The sequence below is a fragment of the Scyliorhinus torazame genome, chromosome 14 (assembly GCF_047496885.1).
Source record: "Scyliorhinus torazame isolate Kashiwa2021f chromosome 14, sScyTor2.1, whole genome shotgun sequence".
Classification (NCBI taxonomy): Eukaryota; Metazoa; Chordata; class Chondrichthyes; order Carcharhiniformes; family Scyliorhinidae; genus Scyliorhinus; species Scyliorhinus torazame.
This window is the reverse complement of record NC_092720.1, coordinates 119042469-119066222: the sequence shown is the minus strand read 5'-3', so window position 1 is coordinate 119066222 and position 23754 is coordinate 119042469. Positions and strand designations below refer to the sequence as shown.

Genomic DNA, 23754 nt, shown 5'->3' with positions numbered 1-23754 from the left:
TGATAACAACAACAAATAACAACAACTCTGTTTGAACTCCTCATGGCTGAACCTGCATCTGATGGATCCAAAATGGGGAGGGTGTGTGTGTGTTAAATAAGGACACGAGGAGTCCACACCGAGTGAAGTAAATAGGTTTTATTTACAAAACGATATGTACACAGCCCGGTAGATCCCAACCTGATCCTTCCTGAACTGTGCAGTCCATGTGGTGCAGCAACACCCAGAGTGATGTTAGGAAGGGAGTTCCAGCATTTTGACTCAGCGATAATGAAGGATACATTCCAAGTCGGGATGGCTTTGTGTGGTATGGAGGGGAATTTGTGGGAGTTAGCCCATTGTAGCACTTAGGCTCAATGTGCAGTCTGATAATTTGCGGAGTTATCAAGTTATTTATGGCACTCAAGGAGATTTGGCCCTTTGAGTATGTGCTATCTTTCCATGGTGTAATCCTTCCAATCCCATTATTCCGCTCGATAATAATAATCTTTATTGTCACAAGTAGGCTTACATTAACACTGCAATGAAGTTACTGTGAAATTCCTGCAACCTTGCAAGTTTATTTCCTTCATGTCCACATCCGAATTCCTTTTGAAATCATAGATTGTCTCCGATGATTTCCAACCCTCTCAGAATGGCATCAATCTGGAACATTTGAAAACAATATTTTTAACAATTCAGCCCCATAATTCGCCATCAGCGAACACCAAGAAGGGAAATAAACTACAGCTCCCAAGGTGACACCTCCAGCACAGTGCTGCCCAATCAAATTCAAACAAAAAAAAACAAGAGGACTCTGGTTGGCTGGGAATTTAGCGGCTGCAATGGGATTTAATAATAATATTCTTTATTATTGTCACAGCTAGGCTTACACTAACGCTGCAATGAAGTTATTGTGAAAATTCCCTAGTCGACACATTCCAGCTCAGGTACACAGAGGGACGCCTTTCGGAACTTATGGGAGGAAACCGGAGCACCCGGAGAAAACCCACGCAGATATGGGGAGAACATGCAGACTCCGCACAGACTGTGACCCAAGCGGGAATCGAACCCGGGACCCTGGCGCTGTGAACCAGCAGTGCTAACCACTGTGCATGGCTTGCTGGTGTTTGAATTTCATTGGGGGATTATGCACGAGCAGCAGGTATAGACCAAGTGTAATGGACGACAGCGGGAGTTCAGATAATTTCATTTCATTGAAAGCACAGAGATGGAGGAAGACAAAGAAAATTCTCGTTAGTTTTACCAACTTTTAATGTCCCTGTTTGAAACCTCTTACATTAAGACTGAGTAAAGCTTGTTTCCCCTCTAAATGTATCATTGGTGCAAATGTGTCCCGTTTGTGCAATTGAAGGTAGCTTATCTTTCTCTCTTGCAGTCCCTTGGAAACTATTCGCTCCACCCACTGGCTTTCTGTAACATTACTACCGCCGACAACTTCTGGACTATGTCCATCCAGAGCTGGTAAGTTATCGTCTCTGCTTCCCCCACCCTCACAGACAGCGTATTCCAGGTCATTACCGCTCGCTGTGTAAAAAGGGTTTTCCTCATAGTCCCCCTTCAACTCTTTAGCACTGCTGCCTCACAGCACCAGGGACCCGAGTTTAATTACAGCCTTGCGTGACTATTTGTGTGGAGTTTACACGTTCCCCCTGTGTCTGCGAGGGTTTCCTCCGGTGGTCTGGTTTCCTCCCACAGTTCAAAGATGTGCAGGTTAGGTGGATTTGCCATGCTAAATTGGCCCTCAGTGGAATTATGGGGATGGCGTGGGGTTTGGGCCTGGGTGGGGTGTTCTTTCGGAGAGTCAATGTAGACTCAATGGGCTGAATGGCCTCCTTCTGTACTGTAGGGATTCTATGATATATATATATGTCCCCTAGTCATTGTATCATCAGCTAATGGGAATAGTTTTTCTTTGTCTACCTTCTCGAAACCTGACACAATTATGTATTCCTCAGCATGAATGCACACAGCCAATGGGTGAGTGCAGATGGATCCTGAAGAGTGCTCAATGTTTTGGGGTTTCACTATCCTGTTCCCGAATGGTTTTCAGTTCTTATATAATTTTTCTAATGAATAGAAGTGTTTTTGATAAATTGCAAAAAGTAGATTTAACATAGGATGTTACAGAGCCTACTGGGGGAAAAAAGCCTGCACCAAGATTATAGAATAGTAAAGTGCAGAAAGGGGCCATTTGGACCATAATTTCTGTGCTAGGTTTTTGGTACAGCTATCCAATTAATCCAACTCACCTGCTCTTTCTCCATCAACATTAAGATTTGTGTCTAAAAATATCCATTCTTGAATGAATGTCACAATTTAATCTGCCTCCACCACTCTTTCAGCTAATGTGATCCAGAGCACAACAATTCACATGTAAATCAAAGTTTACTCGTTTTGCCATTGGTTCTTTTGATTGTAAACCTTTGTCCTCTGGTAACTAATGCTCTGGTACTATAATCTGCTTCTCCTTCTTCACTTACTCAAGACAGTTCATGATTTTAAATACCTCATTCAATTCTCCGCTTATCCTTCAACTACATTAAGGAGAACAACCCCAGCTCCTCCAGTCTCTCCACATAACTGAAGTCACTGGTACCATTCTAGTAAATCTCTCTGCACCCTCTTGACATACTTCCTAGAATATGGTGCCCAGAACTGAACACCATACTGACCTGATGCCTAATCAGGTCCAGTGTATCCTCCTTTCTTTTCTACACTTACGCTTCTATTAATAATTCAATATGCTTTCTTAACACCCATTTCATGTTTTCCTGCCACTGTCAAAAATTTGTGTACATACCTACACTCACTTTAAAATTGAACCCATTTATTGCTACTTCTCATTCTTCCTACCAAATCATATTGCTGTATTAAATTTCTCGTTCCTATCCTTGTAAAATATATTTCTGAGCATTGTATTATCTTCAAGTTTTGAAATAATAGCCTGCAGAGGCAGACTTACAATGAAACACGGCGCTGCAGTGTGGGACCCCGCCCAGTGGAGAGGGATGGCCCATAGTGAGAAGTGGCTATGATGTGGCAGCACCAATCAGAGCCTGGTAGCTCTGAATTTACTGATAGGCTCATGAGCCTATCAGCAGGCAACACAGATTAAATCAGGTTCTGATTGCTGCTCTCCCCTTGAGAGTGGGAAAACAGTGTGCCAGACGTTGACAGGTGGTGGAGACTTAGAGCAGTTCAAACAGATCTCCTGATTGTCCGGTGTGAAGTTCCTGAATGTTCATTTGAGTGAAGCAACAGCCAGGTTTCTGACATTCAGCCCAACAGCCTGAGGCAAAAGTAAGGTCGCCGACCTTACATTGGGGTGCGAACCTGTGAAGTCTTCAGCGACGCAAGGAGGAGGCGCTGACCAACGGCTGTCGAGGGTAGCCTCGTGGCTACTGTCGACCTCCAGGCCAGGGCTGAAGAAGGCAGGCGGGCATCCAACCAAAGAGAACAGAGGGCAGGCTAGATAAAGCCAGCAGGCAACAGGTAACCAGGAGCACATGCAGTCGTCAAGACCCGGCCATCCGTGTGAGAGGTGAGCAGTCCGGAGGTGCGAGGGCCAGGCAGACACCAGCATTGTAGTTTTCAGGGGGCAGCGGGAAGATTTGACCAGAGGCCAGGGCTGAAAGTGAAAGGGCTGGGCGGCAACCGGACTGGTGAGGGCGAGAGCAAAGGCCAGACTAAAGATAGCCAGGCAGGCAGCCAGTGATCCACCACTAGCGCACATACGAGCTTAGGGTGTCAAGGGGAGCAACTGGAGGGGCGACTCAACCCCCCCAAGGCAGGGCTGAGGAGAGCAAAGAAGTCTGCTCTTTCTGAAATTCATATTAGTTGAAATCAAGACATCAGTCAATATGAAGGGACACTACGAATCTGGCAGTCAAAAAGGCAGAAAATTGAAGGTCAGGCAAGAGGTCGAAGCTAGGCAAAAAGACAATTTGGAACTTTACTTTAAAAATTTGAAGTATTGATCAGTGCTCAAACTGCACATTCATCCTCAACATCAACATCCACAAAAGGTTTTAGTGATTTGTCTAATAACTTTGACCTGCCGATTTCCAGAGACAACACATCACCTGGACCACTACCCCGATCCAGACGAGTACGACTCTGGGGACTGTGGAACGTGTGGTTGCAGAGAGCAGCATCTGCGGGATGGTCCGTCCGACCCTTGTCCCGCTGGGCCTGGCCACCTGACCTGATCCCTCACCATCTTTGGAAGAGCCTACAGATGATTGTCTGCAACTGAACTGTGTGTCCGCACGCAAAGTCGCCCCCATTAAGGTCATGTTTTTTTATTAATTTAGAGTACCCAATTCATTTTTTTCCAATTAAGGGGTAATTTAGCGTGGCCAATCCACCTACCCTGCACATTTTTGGATTATAGAATCATAGAAGTTTACAGCATGGAAACAGGCCCTTCGGCCCAACCAGTCCATGCCGCCCAGTTTTTACCATTAAGCTAGTCCCAGTTGCCCGCACTTGGCCCATAACCCTCTATACCCATCTTACCCATGTAACTATCTAAATGCTTTTTAAAAGACACAAATGTACCCGCCTCTACTACCTCTGGCATCCCATTCCAGACACTCACTACCCTCTGAGTGAAGAAATTGCCCCTCTAGGCCCTTCTGAATCTCTCCCCTCTCACCTTAAACCTATGCCCTCTAGTTTTAGACTCCCCTACCTTTGGGAAAAGATGTTGACTATCTACCTTATCTATGCCCCTCATTATTTTATAGACCTCTATAAGATCACCCCTAAGCCTCCTACGCTCCAGGGACAAACACGGGGACAATGTGCAAACTCCACACGGACAGTGACCCAGAGCCGGGATCAAACCTGGGACCTCGGTGCTAATCCACTGCCCTCCATTAAGGTCATGTTAATGATCACACATTACTGATGGAGTTGGACACCGGTTCCGCCATTTTGGTTGTCGTTAGGCGCACTTTTGAGAAACTCTAGACAGGGGTGCCGTTCCTGTCATTGAGGGACACTGAGGCTTGGCCACATACACTGGGAAGGTGCTGGCTATTGCTTGAACCCCCATGGTCCTGGTGATCTACAGGCAACAGCCCGCTTGCCTAGCCCTGGTCGTGGTGAGAGGTGATAGCCCCAGTTTGCACAACTGCGACTGGTTACAACTCCTCTGCATAGACTGGCAACAGATGTTCCGGATGGGTTCGGTTGGCCTCAACACAATATTGGCAAAGTTCCCCAAACTTTTTAGGTCCGGACTGGGGACAATCTGCGTTGCCTTGGCAAAGATATCCATGTGGACCCTGCGGCACAACCAAGATATTTACGCGCTGCTACTAAAGGGGAAGCAGAGCTCGATTGGCTCGAAGGTTTGGTGAACATCCGACCAGCGAAACTTGTGGATTGGGCAGCACCGTCATCCCCATAATGAACCCCGATGGCACTGTCCACCTCTGTGGTGACTATAAAATGAGGGCCTCGAAGATATCTCATTCTGTGTATCGAGGAGCTGTATGCCAAGTTGACCGGTGGTCACTCCTTCACCAAACTCAACATGAGCCACGCATACCTTCAGTTGATGTTGGACCCGAAGTCTCATAAATATATAACGGTGAACACGCATCAGTGGGCTGTTTGAGTGCACCAGATTGCCTTTCCTCGTGTCGTCAACCATGCCATTTTCGAGCATGTATGGGCATGGGGACAGCTGCAGGAGCGGCGTTCACTGAAGTGAAATGCCAACTCCCTTCTTCGCAGCTGCTGACTTATTCCTACCTCGCAAAGCTGCTTTTGGTTACCTGTGATGCCTCCCCATATGGTATCGCTGCAGTATTGTCCCATCAGATGGACGACGGTGTGGAGCGCCCAATTGCTTTTGTCTCAAGGATATTTGCCTCAGCTGAGCGCAACAATGGCTAAATAGAGAAGGAAGATCTGACTGTGGCGTTCGCCAGCAAAATATTCCACCTGTACATCTAGGAGCCTAGATTCACAGCATTGACCAATCACAAGCCGTTGCTGGGGTTATGCAAGGAAGACTGGGCCGTTCCTCCCATCACAACGGCCAGAATTCAACGGTGGGCCATCATCCTTGTGGAGTTCGAACACATGCTGGAACACCACCCGGGGATGCAGATAGCGCACGTGGACACTTTGAGTCGGCCTCATTCCCAACGAGGCTTCCGACACCAATCCAGGGCTGATGATACATTTCATGAACACATTTCCGGTTATGGCAGCCCGGATACGTGCGTGGACCCAGACTGACCCCCATGTTATCCAGGGTTCGTCATATTATCTTGTATGGAGCTCAGCATCGTGCCCTTCCCAGGGAACTGAAGGCATTTACAACAAAGATCGCCGAGTTCACGATGGGAGACGGTATACTCCTTTGGGGGACGCGGGTGTCAATTCCACAGAAAGGGCAAGTCCTTATCTTAGCGGACCTCCACAATGGACCTTCGGCATGTCGAAGATGAAGATACTCGCCCGCAGTTAAGTGTGGTAGTCAGGTTTGGACTTGGAGATTGAGCGGCTCGCCCAGCATTGCGGAGTACGCCAGGAGCATCAGAAACTCCTGCGTGCAGCACCACTTCACCCCTGGGAGTAGCCAGGTCACCTGTAGGTATGCCGATTTTGCCGGCCCTTTTCAGGGATCCTCTTTCTTATTGATGCCCACTCAAAGTGGTTGGAGGTTCACAGGATATCATCAACAACTTTGCGAGCAGCGGCCGAGAAGCTTTGGCTCCTGTTTAGTATTCACGGCATTCCAGAGGTACCGACCCCTGACAAGGGGATGCCGTTTGCTAATGTGGAGTTAGGGAATTTCATGAGGATCAATGGCATGCACCATTGAAGCACCCAGTGTCCAATGGTTTGGTCGAGCGGTCGGTACAGATGTTCAAGCATGGATTGAGCAAGCAGGCCATAGGGCCCCTCAACACGGAGTTGGAGCACTTCCTTTTCTGCTACCATTCCACACGCAACTACCGGTGTCGTGTTGGCAGAACTTCTTGTGGGTAATCAGCTTTGGACTCGCCTCAGCGTAGCATTGCCCGATATTGGTGGGAGGATACGACACAGAAAGGACCAGCTGGGACATTGCCCTGCCGAGTGTGCCCCGCCGACAGAGTCCATGTGCGCAGTTTCATTGACGAGGCCAAGTGGATTCCGGGCACTATCGTTAGCAGACTGGGCTGGTACCGTACTGTGTTTGTAAATCTAATAGACACCTTGATAATCTCTGCAGTCGGAGCTCCACATTGTTTGATGCTCTTTTGGAGGGCCCGGCAGGGCCCTGGACACCTCAGCGCTGCCATCACCCTTAGCAAAGGGGTCTCGATTTCGGATGCTGAGGATTCGGACTCCGAGTGGCGCTGCCACCGCCGGATATTGCCAGTGACGAGTCTCCTGACGACCAACCGCCGATGGTAGTACCATCACGATGGTCGAAGAGGAAATATCATCACCTGACCGCTCTACACCACTTGGCACTGTCCCGATGACGCCCAAGCGGCAACCATAGGCAAAGAGGTGTGGGGTTCCCCCGCCGCCTCCTCTGTTGGTAAATGCGTTTCAAGACTTTGGCGGTGAGGAGTGTTGTAACCTACATGAGACCCACGGAGAAGGCTGATTATGCTCCCCTTGAGTCTCGTGGAATATGAGCTTCCTGCTGAGAACGTGGAGCTCCCTCATCAGCGGGAGAGCAAATGAGGATATAAAAACCTTGGCCCGAGTGTGGGCTGGACGCGGATAGTCTTTCTGGGACAATTTTTGCTTTGTTGTTAATAAATCTTTCGTTCCTTATGGTTCCTGTGTGGTCGCTCCTAGAACTCAACAGTTTGGAAATATAAAATAGTCGTGGCAGAGCTTCAGTTATGCTGCATATATGGCAGGGAAATATTCAGGTCTACAAGACTGAATAATGCAAACCCCTGTGAATTGTGCATCCCATGTTCCAGTCACTCTTTGAATTTAATCTGCAACACAGCAGCTGAATCATGTGAGGCAGTCGTACATTTTTCTGACTTTGTTCAAAACCTGTGTGCCTTTTTTTTCAGTTTCCAAACATCGGTGGAAGATGCTGCAATCAAGCTTGGAGCACGCACATGGAAAGCATTTGATGGTCAAAAGTGACATCAGGTGGTCTGCTGGTGCAGATGCTGTTTTGGCTTTGAGACTGAACTTTGTTGATATAAAGGAATGCTTATCAGACGTACAAAGACCACATCAAAATCGGAGAAAGCACATGTGAAAGCTGAAGCAAAATCGTAAGCAGAAAAGTATGAAAAGTACAATATTGCAGTTTTTACTGTTTTATGGAACCGTTTACTTCAAAGAATTAATGCTGTCAGCAAATCGCTCCAAAATATTGAAACAACTTTATTTAATGTTTCATAATTGTCAAACCTTGGGGATAAAGATAGGCAGGCACTGAAATACAAACAAAAACATCAGGAAAACTGTCATCTTTACCGTCTGCACCCTCCCCATCAGTGACAGTGAGAGCATATCCCACCTTCTAAAGTCCCCCTTCGTCTGCTCAACCAACTGGGCCAGATTCGTCCTTTGCAGCTGCTCCCACTCCCGCGCCACCTGGATGCCCAAGTATCAAAAGCTCCCTCCCACCTTGAATGACATCTCTCCCAATCTCCTCCTGTCCTCGTGCTTGAATCGGAAAGACCTCACTCTTACCCATATTCAATTTATAGCCCGAAAACTGGCCGAATTCCTCTAGAATCCCCATAATCTCTCCAATCCCCCCCCCCCCCCAAGTGGGTCAGAAATATACAAGAGCAGGCCGTTCGAGTATAGCGAGACACGATGCTCCATGTGCGCACACCTCCCTGCCAGTCCTTAGATGCTCTCAACGCCATCGGCAGTTGCTCTATAGCCAAGGCAAGTGGGGAGAGTGGACATCCCTGCCTTGTACCCCGGTGCAGCCTGAGGGCCCTGTCAACAACTGTAGGTGGGAAATCACGGTTGAGAAAGAAGGAACACATTTTCGAAGCACCACTTTGGAAAGTGGCATCGTCGGAACAAATGCGACTGAGGCAAAGGAGCTGAGAGAAAGGGGTGCAGTCCTTCTAGGGTGTAGGGTGCGAAGAGTTGTAGATATTAGACTTGAACTGGACACTCTACTTCACTGGAGTATTTTCTGCTATACTCAACTTTTTCTGGCTGATTCCATCCTGCACTAGCCAGTGCTGTGCTGCAGTCATATCATTGACTCATTTCTCTATCCGTTTTCTGATCAGCCAGTTCCTGTTTGCTCACCTCAAGACACACATGCCGCAATACTGACCATCTCTACCATCATCCTGACAAGAGGTAGGCTTGGATTTTAATTTTGTTTTCCAATTAAGGGGCAATTTAGTTTGGCCAATCCATCTACCCTGCACAACTTTGGGTGAGACCCACGCAGACATGGGGAGAATGTGCAAACTCCACACAGAGTGGCCCGGGGCCGCTATCATCTGCTAACCACTGCGCCACCGTGCCACCCGGCTTGGGTTTCAATTAAGCAATTATAGGCTTGTTTTCTTAAGTTAAAGAGCACTAAAGCAGTTAAGCAATGATTTGGGGTTTTTGTGGCTTACATTGTGTGCACTGATAGATGCCAGGGTTAGGAGGGCATTGGTGTCATTAGGGCTTGACATTATTGAGGGTGGGACTTTATGTCATCCGGGCCCTGAGGAGCCACCATGTCAGCAGAGGGTAGGGCATGATGCCGGGGCCCCACAAAAAGGGAACAGCACAGGAACCCCCAAAGTGTATGTTCACCTCTGATGGCCTGTGTACAGAAATACTGATCATCCAGCACAAAAAAACCTTGCTTTATTTGGAACTGAAATGCTCTATTTGAGGCATTGTGATCCTTAAAAATTAAATCTACTTGGTTAATTGCACTTGCAACTCGTATCATTCCAGAAGTAACTTATTGGGCGCGATTCTCTGCTCGATGGCAGAGTGTCGGCACCAGCATTAAAGCGGGAGTGATTCACTCCACGGTTGGCGCCCGTTCCGGGACCCCATTCTGCGCCGTACAAGGGGGCGAGCAGGGGTGCGGCGGGAGGCGCGGGGGCGTGGCGTCAGAGCCGCGTCGGAGACGTGGCGCCACGCAATCGACGCGGTGCCTCATCGCACATAAGGTGACGCAAGTGCACAGGCCGCCGATGGAGCAACAAGGCGCCACGCCAAGCAGTGCCCTGGTTCACCGACCACGACCTGGAGACGCTCCTGGACGCCCTCGAGGAGAGGAGGGCGCGTCTGTACCCTGGACCCGGCCAGAGGCTCCCTCCCGACGTGGCCTGGCGTTTGTGGAGGGAGGTGGGTGTGGCCGTCAGTGCCATCGCGTTGACACCCAGGTCTGGCGAGCAGTGTCGCAAAAAGCTCAACGACCTACTGAGGGCAGCCAGGGTGAGTACCCAGCAATGTGCCCATGGCACCAACCCCACATGTGTGACACCCACCCCCTCCCCAGGGGGACAGTACAACCACAGCCGTGACCCGTATGGCTGCAGCCACCCATGCAAGCCGCGTTGGCCGTGTGCCCTGTGCACCCATGCCAACATAGATCCAACCGCATGCATCAGATCGCCTAACAATGCTGTCATTTCCCCCCCCAGGAGAAGAGCGCCCATAACCAACGAGAGCGTGCCCGAACTAGAAGTGGTGAACCTGACTTGCGGCCCCTCACCGTGCACGAGCAGAGGGCACTGGACAAAGCCGGTGCACCCGAGGACCGGGAGATTGCCCATGCCGAGACCGGGGGCGCGCCACCAAGTGAGATCCCCCCCCACTGCCTGGCCCCTTTCCCCTCAGCCCTTTCCCCTCAGCACTCTCCCCTCAGCCGTTTCCCCTCAGCACTCTCCCCTCAGCCGTTTCCCCTCAGCACTCTCCCCTCAACACTCTCCTCTCAGCACGCTCCCCTCAGCACGTTCCCCTCAGCACGCTCCCTTCAGCACCCCCCCCTCACCCTGTACCGCGACCCACACCCCCCTCCACCTGCTTAACCATGATGGTGTATTGCGTGTCGCAGGGCCACGTGGTGCCTGACCAGATGGCACCTGGCAGACATCGCCCGCATCCAGCGCCAGGTCGGCCAGCCGACGCAAATCAACCGGGCAAACCTGGCAGACACCGCCCGCATCCAGCGCCTGGACGGCCAGCCACGCAGCTCAACCCGGCCAACCTGGCAGACACCGCATGCATCCAGCGCCTGTACGGCCAGCCGACGCAAATCAACCGGGCGCATTAGGCTTACACGGCCACCAGCCAGCGCCTGGGCAGCCAGCCCACAGGGACTCTAGCAGCGATGAGGAGGGCAGCTCCACCAACAGCCCTCCGGCCCAGTCCAGTGACGACACGATGACCCAGGACACCAGCACACAGGGAACAAACAGATACGACACGACAACACAGGACACTAGCACACAGGGCACAGACACATGAAAGAACACAACACGATACCACCACGGAGGGGACGGACATAAGGACCTGGCACCCCAGGGGATCCCCGACCGCAGGTCCAATGAAGACATTGAGGTTGCATCACAGCTGTCCCCTGCACCCTCCGCCACCGCAGTTACTCTCACCTCGGTTGGCCATTTTAGTTGTGAGGCTTCTGGGACACTAACTGGTGCTCACAGCCGCTCCGGTACAGCAGGTGGAGGTAGGAGCAGCCGAGGGGCCGGATGGTCGGAGGGCAGCCCAGACCTGGCAAACACCTGCCGCCCAGACGGGTCCCGGGTTCCTGGAGTTCCCCTGCCCACCCATAGACCCGATGCAGTCAGGGATCCAGGAGCTTGAGAATATGACGGCTGGTTTCCAGCACCTGCAGACACAAGTGCAGGAGTGCATCCGCGTCCAGGAGCAGGAACTGGTGCCGGTCATGAGTGCCACACAGGCCAACACCACATGGGTGGCGTCCGTGGTGGAGACAATGGTGGCGACGATGTCGGGCATGGGGCTGAGTTTGCAAAGCCTGGGGCTCTGGAACCATGCGCCACCTCAGACTCCCCCCACCGTCCCTGGTGCATCTGGTGGACAGCGGGCAGAACAGGGTGGCACCACGCCATCCCAATTGCCCGAGGTGCAGCCTGGCCCATCCAGGCTGGGCCGCCCCAGGAAACGGCCGCCAAAACCTAGTCATAGGGCCTGCAAGGCCAGAAAGGTAGACACTGATGAGTAAGTTGGCATGGGTGCAGGGCACAGAATAGTTAAATGGGCGAGGGCACATGTACAGGATGTCTGTTATTAAACACATTCCACACCTATGTGAGCTGCCTCTGTACTCTATCCGATGCGTGCGGGGGCGGGGACTGTGTGCCAGTGTGTGTGTGAGGGGTGCAGCGATGGAAGTTGAGCTCCGGTGCGTGTGATGTGTGGCCCCGTGCCTTCCCCCCCCCCCCCCCCCCAAGCCATATGACAGGGCCATGGGATGCAATGTCTGGGCCGCGTGCAGGGTCCACCCAGGTGGAGGGTCTTGATGTGGCCATGAGTCGGACATTGTCGAACGATGTATGGCTCAGAGCCCATCGCAAGGCAGGTTGTCATCATCCTCCATGCCCTGTACCAGACCCGCTTACACCATCAACCATGTGCCCCCATCCCGTTGTGTCGCAGGTGAATGTGTCATGGAGGGGTGGTATGCATGCAGGTGATGTGGTGGTGAGGGAAGTGAGGGTGATGTGGTGGTGGGGTAGGTTAGGGTGATGTGGTGGTGGGGGAGGTGAGGGTGATGTGGTGGTGGGGGAGGTGAGGGTGATGTGGTGGTGGGAAAGGTGAGGGTGATGTGGTGATGGGGGAGGTGAGGGTGATGTGGTGGTGGGGTAGGTTAGGGAGATGTGGTGGTGGGGGAGGTGAGGGTGATGTGGTGGTGGGGGAAGTGAGGGTGGTCGGTGGTGGGGGATGTGCCGAACTCTGCTGTCTGTGCTCATGCCCATCACTACTGACCCCCACCGTGGTCGCTGAAACGTGTAGCCACCAGCGACACCCGTGCCTGCTGACCCAGCCGGCAGCGCTGGGCAGCCTCCAGTTGCCGTCCATCCTCCATGTCCCGTGCATCTGCTTCCCCCTCGCCATCCCCCTCATCTGGAGAAGACTTCCCCTCATCTTGACCGTCCTCCTCCTCCTCCTCCAGTACATCGCCCCTCTGCTGGGCTATGTTGTGCAGAACTCAGCAGACCACGACGATGCGGCTGAGCCTCTCCGACGGGTACTGGAGGGGCCCCCAGAGCGGTCCAGGCACCTGAAGCGCATCTTCAGCAGCCCAAAGCACCTCTCGACCAGACTCCTGGTCGCTGCATGGGCATCATATTAGTGGCGCTCCGCGACGGTCTGTGGCCTCCGTGTAGGCGTCATCAGCCATGACCGCAACGTATAACGCCTGTTGCCCAGCAACCAGCCCCGCAGGTTGGGGGGGGGTGGGTGGGTTGTCCCTCGAACATGGCGGGGATGAACGATTGGGACAGTATAAAGGAGTCATGCACACTGCCAGGTTACCTGGCGCAGACGTGCAGGATCGTCATCCGGTGGTCACAGACCACCTGGACGTTCATTGAATGTGTACCCTTCCTGTTCAGGCACATGGCCCTTTCCTCCAAGGTGGGCCACATGGTGATGTGCACTCCATCGATTGCCCCCTGCACCATGGGTATCTGGTCAACAGTGACGAAACCCGCCGTGCGGGCATCCTGGTGGGCGCGGTCCACAGGGAACTGTATGTACCAGTCTGCGATGTCGTTCAGGGCGTCGGTGATGGCCTGGATGCACCTGTGCACCGATGGCTGGGAGATGCCGGACAGTGCTGCTCTATAATAATGTTGGTGAACCACAAGCCTTCCCTTATATCGATCAAATGACCGCACAACCAGTTAGTTAGTCCAAAAGATGGTTTATTTACATACACAAGTTATCTCGACATGCAAACACAATATCTACTACGAGTTAAACTACACCTATCAGCTACAATAACCTATACTTAACATCAGGGCGACTGGCACTGTGCAAATGGATAAGGCCTTTATCTGGATTTCACTTGGCTGGTTCGAAGAAAGTGGCTCTGTGTCTGCTGTGCTCATCCATCAGGTAGCGATTGTTGGTCTTGAACTTAGCTGGCTGTTCCTGCTACGATTGGGTTGGCACAGGCCGGATCCAAAAGAGACAGAACACATGGTTGTGCTCTCTTTTATTCCTCTGGGATTTTGTGCTCTTTGGGGCTGTCCTTAACCTTGGACCCAATAGTTCGACAGGGCTCTGATCACTGTCTTCGATTTCGGCCAATATAGGGGTGGGTGCCTTGGTGGCTGGGCGGGTCCTTAACGGTCATTGACCTTGGCAGTTGGGCTTTCTGAGTAAGGGGAGTGGCGCCAATCCGTCTGTGGCCATACTGGTTGCTTGATTGGAGTTCTATTATCCTGGGAAAATGGGTATTTAAAATGCAAACGAGTGGGGGTTTCGATCAGGCCTGGTTACCTGTGTTTCAGATGCACACAGGATTTGTATCTGTCTGAGTCCTGGGTTGGCCATAATTCCCATGGTCCTTTGCAGGTGGCCATCTTAGATGGCTACAACAGGTCCCCACTCGGCAACTGGAACGACCCCGTCGCGAAGAAGTCATTTTGATGGCCACTGGGAGGGCATGTCCACCCCCGGTCCCACGTGGTGCCAGGTGTGCCATCAGATGGCAGATGTGAACGACGGTTTCCCGGCTCCTCAGGAGTCTCCTCCTGCACGCCCTGTCCGGGAGGTCCTCGAAGGACATGCGGGGCCAGTACACACGTTGTCGCACCGGACGCTTCTGTGGCCATGGCACCGCCTCCTCCTCCTCCTCCTCCTCCTCTTCGGTATCCTTGTGATGTGGCTCCCGCACGGCGTGGTCCTCCTCCTACGCCTCTCGGGCGTGAGGTCCTGCGGCCTGGGCGGCTTGCACGTGCCTCACAGCAGCCTGCTGTTCTACAACAGGCACTGCCACCTCCCTGTCATGCCCGTGCTCCAGTTGCCACTGGGCCTCATGCAGGGCAGCAACCCCCGCCACGGTGGCCAACGACGCTGGGAGATGGCTAAACATTGTACGATCTGTAGGGGGTGGGAGTAGACAGGGTTTCAGCATTGGTATACCCCCCTCCACAACCAGGTGCCATAGGTTACATGACCGGCCCGGTTGCCAGCACGCGTCCCACCCCTGCCCTCTTGGTGCCCTGAGACCTGCCGGCCGTCCCCTGCCAGGGCCACCGTCTGGTGGCACTGCCCTCACGGGGGACTGCCGTGTGTGCCGCCCTGGACCTACCCGCTGGTGGGTGCCGCAAGTTTGGTGGTGGCGTGGGGGTGTCTGGCACACATCAGGATGGCCGGGCCGACTGCGCCGCGACAGCGAACGGGTTGGGTGGACAGCCGTGTGTCCGCTGTCATGGGGTCTGGCCGTTGGATCCGCCCGCAGCCTTTTTCGCCCCCCCCACCCCACCCCCACCCACCAATGTGCAATGTGTGGGACCCCCCCCCCCCCACCTCCACCCCCGGGCAGCCTCCCCCACACCGCCCGCAGACACGGACGTGCCGCTCCCCCTCCCAGGCTCCCCCAAAGCCGTTAATCCCCCCCCCCCCTCCCCGGGGGCCGCTCCGCGCCGTCACCCACATCCTCCCACAGCGTCAGCCAGCACGACTGGTTGACGCTGTTTTATAGCGTGTTAGAACGCCGCTGGCATGACATCTGGTCATACCGGCAGCCCATCCAGCCTGGAGACTGCCTGCTCCATCAGAGAATCGTCGCTATGGTCGCTTTCGCCAATTCTCCGTGCGGCCGGGTGCTATGCACGGGCGCCCGTTTTGGCACGCATCGGAGAATGGCGTCCCGGCGTCGGAGCGGCACCGCGCGACCCGGCGGGAGGTCGGAGAATCCAGCCCATTATTTCTATGATGCTGCTCTTGAACAATTAAACACATCTGTCCAAATGCATTTTGCTTGTCTGTGCTAATCTCCCATTTTAAATATCATCTATAGTAAAAGGAATGATTGAGGTATACCAGAAAGGGTGCAAGCCTTGCCCTTTATAAGGTTAATTGTTTTGGGGGAATTTAGCAGAAAAGAATATCCCTCTAAATAAATCATTATTATTTTATTCCTTGTACATACATTTTCATGGTAAAATTTTAATGTATTTGAAGCAAGTTAGGAAGCGAGGAACACAATGATGATCATCTTTCACCCTACGTGTTCCTGGGAGCTAATTCAATCGCGGCAAAACTGAGCACGATAAACATGCGGCCATTGACTGAAACACAGGCAACATAAGAACTTCATGCTGTCTGTAGTTTTTAATTATTTAATTATCCAACCAGTGCTGAACACACTTTTGGATTGGTTTGTTGTCTGTGCTGAGGGCCAACATCATGTGTGGTTCCTATTAAAGCTAGCCATAGTGCTTAAACCGAGCCTGCACATCTTAAATTGAAGATGCAATGTGGCTAGCACAGTCATGTGGGAGCTGATTCTAAGCTGGGAAAGACAGAAGAATGACACAAACTGAGACAGCACAGACTCCAAGAATTATTCACCCTGCACTGGAGGACCAATTGGTGGACAAGATTCAAAGGAGGAAATTGTCCCTTCAGACACACGGTCAGGAGGCAGATGGAACCACTAACTGTAGCAATTAGTGCCAAGATTCAAGACCCGAGAGCCAGCCACCTCTATAGGCCAGGACTCAATGTAATTTTAACGTAATTGTAATTCATATGCTGTACTGTACCTGCACATACCTAGCACCCTTAGTAAGTCTCACACCCACATCTCATGGCTTGCACATACTGCCAGCAATTCAATCGTTACAGCCACCTAGGAAAATTGCATGACACTCACTGACGCACTTGCCTTTCTCTTGCTGGAGGAGGTGGTATATAACAAGAGCTGACCAGAGGGGGACAGGCAGATGTGCATATCCTGACCCCCATGGAAGAAAAAAACCTGGCTAATATTGGAATTCCCACTGGAGGCAGCGGCCAACAGCAGGGCTGAATTCATCAAAGATTATCGGTATTCATACCTAATTTTCCTTTCCAATTCCACCATTCCCTTATACCATAATTGTTTCTGGTTTACGAGCTGCAGATAGTGTAAGAGTGCTCTTCTTCCTTGCTCACCACCTGACCTTCGAGCATTTCACCTTTCAGACTCCAAGAACATACAGCCTGGCCAGGCAGAGCAGGAATAACAGGAAGGCAGTTGTTAAGTCCAGTAAAGCATATTATATTTAGAACATGGACTGTGCTCATATGGAAGCTTCTGGAACTGCCATTACCTATTTGAAAACAGATAGCTGTCAAGGGGGGTCTGGTGGCAACTGCAACTTCAACCAAGGTTATCAAGTTTCTGGAAAATTCTGAATATTTGAAGCTTACTTCAAAACACAGAATCAATGAACTCCTGGACTCTATTAGTTGGATTTTCCAGTGGGATTATTCGGTCCCACTGAAAGTCAATGGACCTTTGATTGGGCCATTGAATCTCCCACGGTGTATCCCGCCAAGACAGTATTGAAGATTTTGGCCTATGCCTCCATGTATGCAATGTAACAAAGGAAAGCCGACAAAACCAGTTATCCACAACTTAAGACCACCATCCACCTTCTATCGTATATCCATGGCTGTTAACCATATGAGTAAAACTGGTTCTCTGATACTGAAATCCTTTTATCCCAAACCTCAGAAGAGATCTGAGGGCAGTCTGAAGAATAAACCCAACAAGACAACAACTGCAGTGAAAGGCTATGTCACCGTTTGTCTTCTTCCAGACCCTTCCATCAGGCAGAAGGTACAGAAGTCTGAAGACCCGCACATCCAGACATAGGAACAGCTTCTTCCCCACAGCTACAAGACTCCTCAACGACTCCCCCTTGGACTGATCTGTTCCCTGTAAGAACACTATTCACGACGATCTAGGCTGCTCTTGCTCATGTATTTGCTTTGTTTGGCCCCTTGTTCCGCACTGTAACCAATCACTGTTTGTTGATGTACCATTTGTCAATGTTCTCTGTTGATTATTCTTTTTGTCTACTATGTACGTACTGTGTACACTCCCTTGGCCACAGAAAAATACTTTTCACTGTACTTCGGTACATGTGACAATAAATGAAATCAAATCAAATCAAATTAAGACCCTGTTATAACCCTCATGAGACCTATGGGGTTGGGGCACTGAATCTCTCCGTGAGACTCGCTGAATACAAGCTCCCACGCTAAGGGGTTGAGAGCCCTGAATCATCCATGGTTACGTTCTGTATAAAGTCAGCCATGTATGGTGCCGACAGCACAGATTTGGCTGAGATCTGATGTACATTGTAAATACTAGTGTGTTGTAATAAATCAAGTTTTATTTAACCTTCTTGGTTCGCATTCATTTGTGGTCTACAAAACTGGCAACGAGGGTACAACTGTATTACAGCCAAAGCTGCTACACCGTCGGGTGAACTACCTGCCTTACTACGCTGGACCAAGGTTGGAATTATTTTTCAATATGCCTCTGTTTGGAAGGTTAGCTATGTTCAATGCGAGCTTAGAGCATTGGACAAAGTACATGGAACATATGCCTTACTTTTTCTGGGCGAACAATATCACAGAGAATGAGCGATGGTCAGTAATTCTGCTGACTGCCTGTGGCACACATACATATAGTGTGATAAGAAGCCTCATATCCTGCAGCTCCAGACACTAATACCTTTGCACATTTGGTAACACTGGTGGGACAACACTTCAATGCTACACTGTCCGCAATATGCAGAGATACTGGCTGGGATTCTCCGAGCCCACGCCAGCTTGGAGAATCGCCGTTCACACTGAGATGGCCCGTGACGCTGGGACGCTATACTCCCAACCGGCCAAAAGTGCACAAGAGGTGGCCCTACCTGCGATCCTCCGGCCCCCAGCGATACTGTGGCACGGATTGTTCAAACAAGATTTGAAAAAGTGTCAACCAGTCGTGCTGACGCTGCGACCGGAGGAGGTGGGATCGGCGTGGGCGGGGTTCGCGTGATGGGCCGGGTCGATCACCAGGAGTTCTGGAAAGACACAATACACCATGCTGGTTAGACAGGCGGAGGGGTGAGGGTAGGGTGAAGTGTGAGGTGTGGGTTGAGGATAGGGATGTGTTCGGGGTGAGGTTCGGAGTGAGGGATGAGGTTCGGGGTGAGGGATGAGGTTTGGGGTGAGGTGAGGGGTGAGGCTTGGGTGAGGGGTGGGGTGAGGTGAGGGGTGAGGGGTTAGGTTCGGGGTGAGGGGCAAGGCTAGACAGTGGGGTCTCACTTGGTGACACGCCCCCGATCTCGGCATGGGCAACCTCCCGCTCCTCGAGTCCGCCAGCTACTTTCAGTACCCTCTGTTCGTGCATGGTGATGGGGTGCAATTCAGGTGCACCCCCTCCGGTTTTGTCCCGCTCTCGGCGGTTTGTGAGCTCTTCTCCTGTGGGGTGGGGCTCACAAACATCAGCATTGTTAGGAGGTCCGACTCATGCAGCCCGGCAGTTGGATCTATGTTGACATAGGTGCACAGGGCACCTGGCCAATGTGGTTGGCATGGGTGGGACAGCCATGTGGGTCACGGCTGGAGTTCTAGCGTCCCCCTGGGGAGGGGGTGATGGTGTCACGTGTGGGGGTAGGGGGTTGGTGCCATGGGCACAGAGCTGGGTACTCACCCTGGCTGCCCTGAGTAGGTCGTTGAGCTTCTTATGACACTCCTCTCCTGTCCTGGGTGTCACCCCAACGGCGCTGACGGCCTGGCCCACCTCCCTCCACATATTCTGGGCGACTTTGGCTGCGACCCTGCGGCCGGGTCCGGGGCACATGACCCCCTCCTCTCCTCGACGGCGTCCAGGATTGTTTCTATATCACGGTCCATTTACCGGGACACTGCTCGGCAGCTGGACATCTTCATTCGTCGGCTGTGTGTGGGTGTCGCGTCTATTTGTGTACGCTGCGGCGCCGGTCTGGGGCCACGGCCCCGCGCTTCCCGTCGCGCCTGTACTGTCCGCCTGTGGCCCGCAGAATCGCTGGGCTTTCTTGCCCATTGACGCCGGCGTGAAACACTCAGGTGTTTACGCCGGCATCAACACTCAGCCAGAGAATCCCGGCCAGTTGTTTCAATACGACAGAAAGGACCCCCGGAGAGTCTAACCGGGTTACTGTCAAGGCTGTGAAAATTAGTTGAATTTTTGTGAATACGGCACTTCCTTTTCAGAATTGCTATGTCACCGTTTGATCTGTTTAAATAACGGGCTACTCAAAAGAAATTACTAGCCAAACTACCCTTAAATCTGCAGCAGGCCGTGCAAATTCTGCTTTCTGGCGAAACGCTAAACGAGAGGTACAGGAAATCCAAGAGATGAAAGTAAATACCCTAGGACACCTCTCCTCCTGGCGAGTGCCACTCCCAACCCCCCACGCCCCCAGACCGAGATCCCATGCTGGGTCAAGCGCCGTAGAGGCCACGCCCGTAAGTCAGGCAGAGATCCAGGTACCCTGGTCAAGGCAGCCGCCACCCTAGGGTTTGCACTTTCCACCTGGACGAATCAGAGGAAGAGGAGTGTATGCAGCTGAATTGTGTGGTGGGACGCTGAGTAGCCCCCTTAAGATACTGTGCAAGCTAATGGGCATTTATTGGATATAGAGCTGGACAAGGGTGCTCCGGTTCCTGCTGTGGGAAAGTAGATCTTCGATCGGATAACGTCAGGGGTGCAGCAGTTGGATCTTAGGGACGTGGAAACTAGATTAGCGACATGTACCAGTGAACTGGTACAAGTTAGCGGTGCATCTCCCGCTAATCATAGTCAAGGGATACGGCCCCAAACCTGTTCGGCTAGGATTGGTTGAGCCGCCTACATCGAGATTGGCAGCAGAGTTTCCAGGTGGGATCCAGGGGCCTGTACGAAGTATTGTGGAAAATATCCTGAGGTTTTCCAACCCAGACTGGGGGAAATAGAAACTGCCTATGGCAGAAATTCAAGTCGACTCGGGCGCATAACCGAGATATTTCAGAGCTCGCCTGGCTTCTTTCACTTTGTTAGCAAAGGTTGAGGCCGAACGTAGCCGCATCGAAGGACTTGGCATCATCAGGCACGTACATTTTGTCGAATAGACGGAACCAGTGGTCCTGGTGCTCAAACCAGATAAGACGGTCAGATTGTGTGGGGACTATAAATTAACAGGGCTTCTCATTTGGATCGTTACCTGATGCCTTGCATGTAAAATTGGTTGGTGGACACTCATTTGCCAAGCCCGATATGTACCAGGCGTAATTGCAGGTAGAATTGGATCCTGCCTCCCGCACCTCACTATAAACACACATAGAGGCCTGTATGAATACTCCAGGCTACCCTTTGGAGTTTTGTCGGCCTGTGCCATTTTCCAGAGGGTGATGGAAACATTCTTTGGGGGTTGCCATGAGCATCTGTATATTTGGATGACGTGTTGGCCATGGATGCAACCGAACAGAAGCATCTGAATAACTTTGACAAAGTGATGCATTGGTTCCCATAGATGGGCATTCACCTGCGGAGAGTGAAGTGTGTTTTTCACACAAAATAAGTCCTGGATTACCAAGTGGTCCATGAGGGCTTACACCCGGTCGCAGAGAAGGGGTTCTCTGCCATCCAGCAGGGTCCTACCCCTACAAGCGCCACAAAACTACAGTCTTTTCTGGGTTTGGTGAACTATTATGGCATGGTCATTCCCAGCCTTATGACAATTTGGCCCCCTGCATCTTCTTTTGAAAAAAAGACAGGAGTGGGTGCGGAGGAAGTAAAAGGAAGAAGCGTTCCAACAAATAAATGAACAATTGACTTCTACTGGCTTAGTAACACATTATCTTCCTGGCAAACTACTATTTGTCACGTGTGATTTGCCAACGTATGGCATTGGCACGTTTTGTCACACAGAATGGAAGATGGCAGAGAGAGGCAGATCGCTTTTGCCGCCTGGACACTAGCCATAGTGAGCTCAATTATGCGCACATCGAGAAAGAAGGTCTGGCAGTTGTCTTTGCCGTGAATAAATTCCATCGATATGTGTACGGTCGACGTTTCACGATCATCACGGACCACAAACCACAGCTCAGTCTTTTTACAGAAGACAAGTCAATTCCGCCATCGCCTCCACCAGGATCCAGCATTGGGCCATCCTGCTGGCCACCCACGAGTACTCATTTGAGCATTTCCCGGCACCCAGTTTGCAAATGCAGATGCATTGAGTCGATTTTCCTTGCTGACAAGTCCTTTTCCTCCCAGGGCAAACGAGGTAGTGACCATGCTCAACTATATGAATTTGTTGACTGTTACTGCATCCTGAATCTGTGAGTGGATTCACACAGACGTAGTTCTTTCGAAGGTTCAACATATAGTCTTAAATGGGGGTCAGCATTGGTGGTTTCCAGGAGTGTTGTGGGCATACTCGATGAAGATGTCCGAGTTTAGCGTGGGGTTACTGTGGGGTACCTGCGTTGTCATCCTGGAAAAGGGCCAGGACCTGATCTTGAGGGATCTGCATATCAGATACCCAGGGGAGCTAATTATGAAAATGACAGCACTTAGCCACATTTGGTGGCTGGGCCCTGGGCGCTGACATACAGAGAATGGCCCAGCAGTGCGACATATGCCAGGAGCACCAGAAGCTTCCGCCAGCCACACCCCTTCACACTAGGGAACATCCGAGGCGACTGTGGGTGTGGTTACATGCTGACTTTGCCGGCCCGTTTCAATGTTCCTTCTCTTTGTGGTTGGGCGTTCATAGGACCACCTCCAGGGCGACCATCGAAAAGCTGCGTTTGTCCTTCAGTACACACGGCATCCCAGTGATGATAATGGAACGTCCTTCACAAGTGAAGAGTTCTCGTGATCCTTGAAGGCTAATGGGGTGCGGCACATCCGTACTGCAGCGTACAACCCGACTTTAAACAGGCTAGCGGAAAGGGCGGTAGAAATGTTCAAACGTGGACTGACAAAACGTGGATTGACGCATATGAGACTGGCCAGGTTTTTGGTCTGCTGCAGAACCACTCCGCATGCCTCTACCTGGGTGACTCCAGCTGAATTGCTGATGGACCGGAGGCTTGGAACCAGTCTTAGTATGGTTCAATGTAGGCTGGAAAATGCCAGAGCACTGCAAGGGCATTACCCTGTTTGACGAAGACTGCCCAGACTCTTTGTACCATGTGATACAGTCTCTGTCAGAGATTCACCAGCAGCATTCGCCATCCAGAGATATGCCGCCCGATCCAGCACCAAGAATGAGAGAAGCACAGCCAGATGCAGAGAGTCCGGCACTCTCCTACTCCATAGTCATCAGAGAAATCTTCGTACTTTGGTGGGAGAGATCTGGGGCGGGATTCTTCCTTCTGGGGACTAAGTCTCCGCGCCTGCCGGAAAACGGGCGCGAATCACACTGGACTTTTTCCTCAAAAGTCCGGGGTGATTCTCCGTTTTTTAGGGGACTAGCAGAGCCCCGGCATGCGTCCCACAGCTCTGGCTGCCGGTGGGGCCCTGCTATAGCCACGCATGCGCACAACGGCTGCAAGCGAGTCCGCCCATGCCCGCGGCGGCCCACCTCGATGTGGGCACCGCTGACGTGGCAGAGCCACACAGCGGGCCCGTGCAGAGGAAGGTAGGTCCCTCCCAGATCGCGATGGCCCACCGATCGGTGGCCCCCGATCCCGGGCCTGGCCACTGCTGAGGCCCCCTCGGAGCCAGATAGCCCCCGCCCCCCACAAGATCGCCACCAT

The 23754-nt window shown here is 51.9% G+C and overlaps 1 long non-coding RNA gene across 3 annotated transcripts; it reads left to right on the top strand.

Moving 5' to 3' along the window:
* Window positions 1-12: 12 nt before the first annotated feature.
* Window positions 13-18389, top strand: LOC140389971 (uncharacterized). Of its 3 annotated transcripts, XR_011934525.1 has the most exons (6): window positions 13-127; window positions 863-1235; window positions 1379-1464; window positions 8052-8273; window positions 9249-9321; window positions 17164-18389. It is a non-coding gene; the product is annotated as an uncharacterized lncRNA (long non-coding RNA). The 3 variants fall into 3 exon arrangements; XR_011934523.1 differs by having other exon boundaries at window positions 8052-9321; XR_011934524.1 differs by lacking the exon at window positions 863-1235 and having other exon boundaries at window positions 8052-9321.
* The last annotated feature ends 5365 nt before the right edge of the window (window positions 18390-23754 follow it).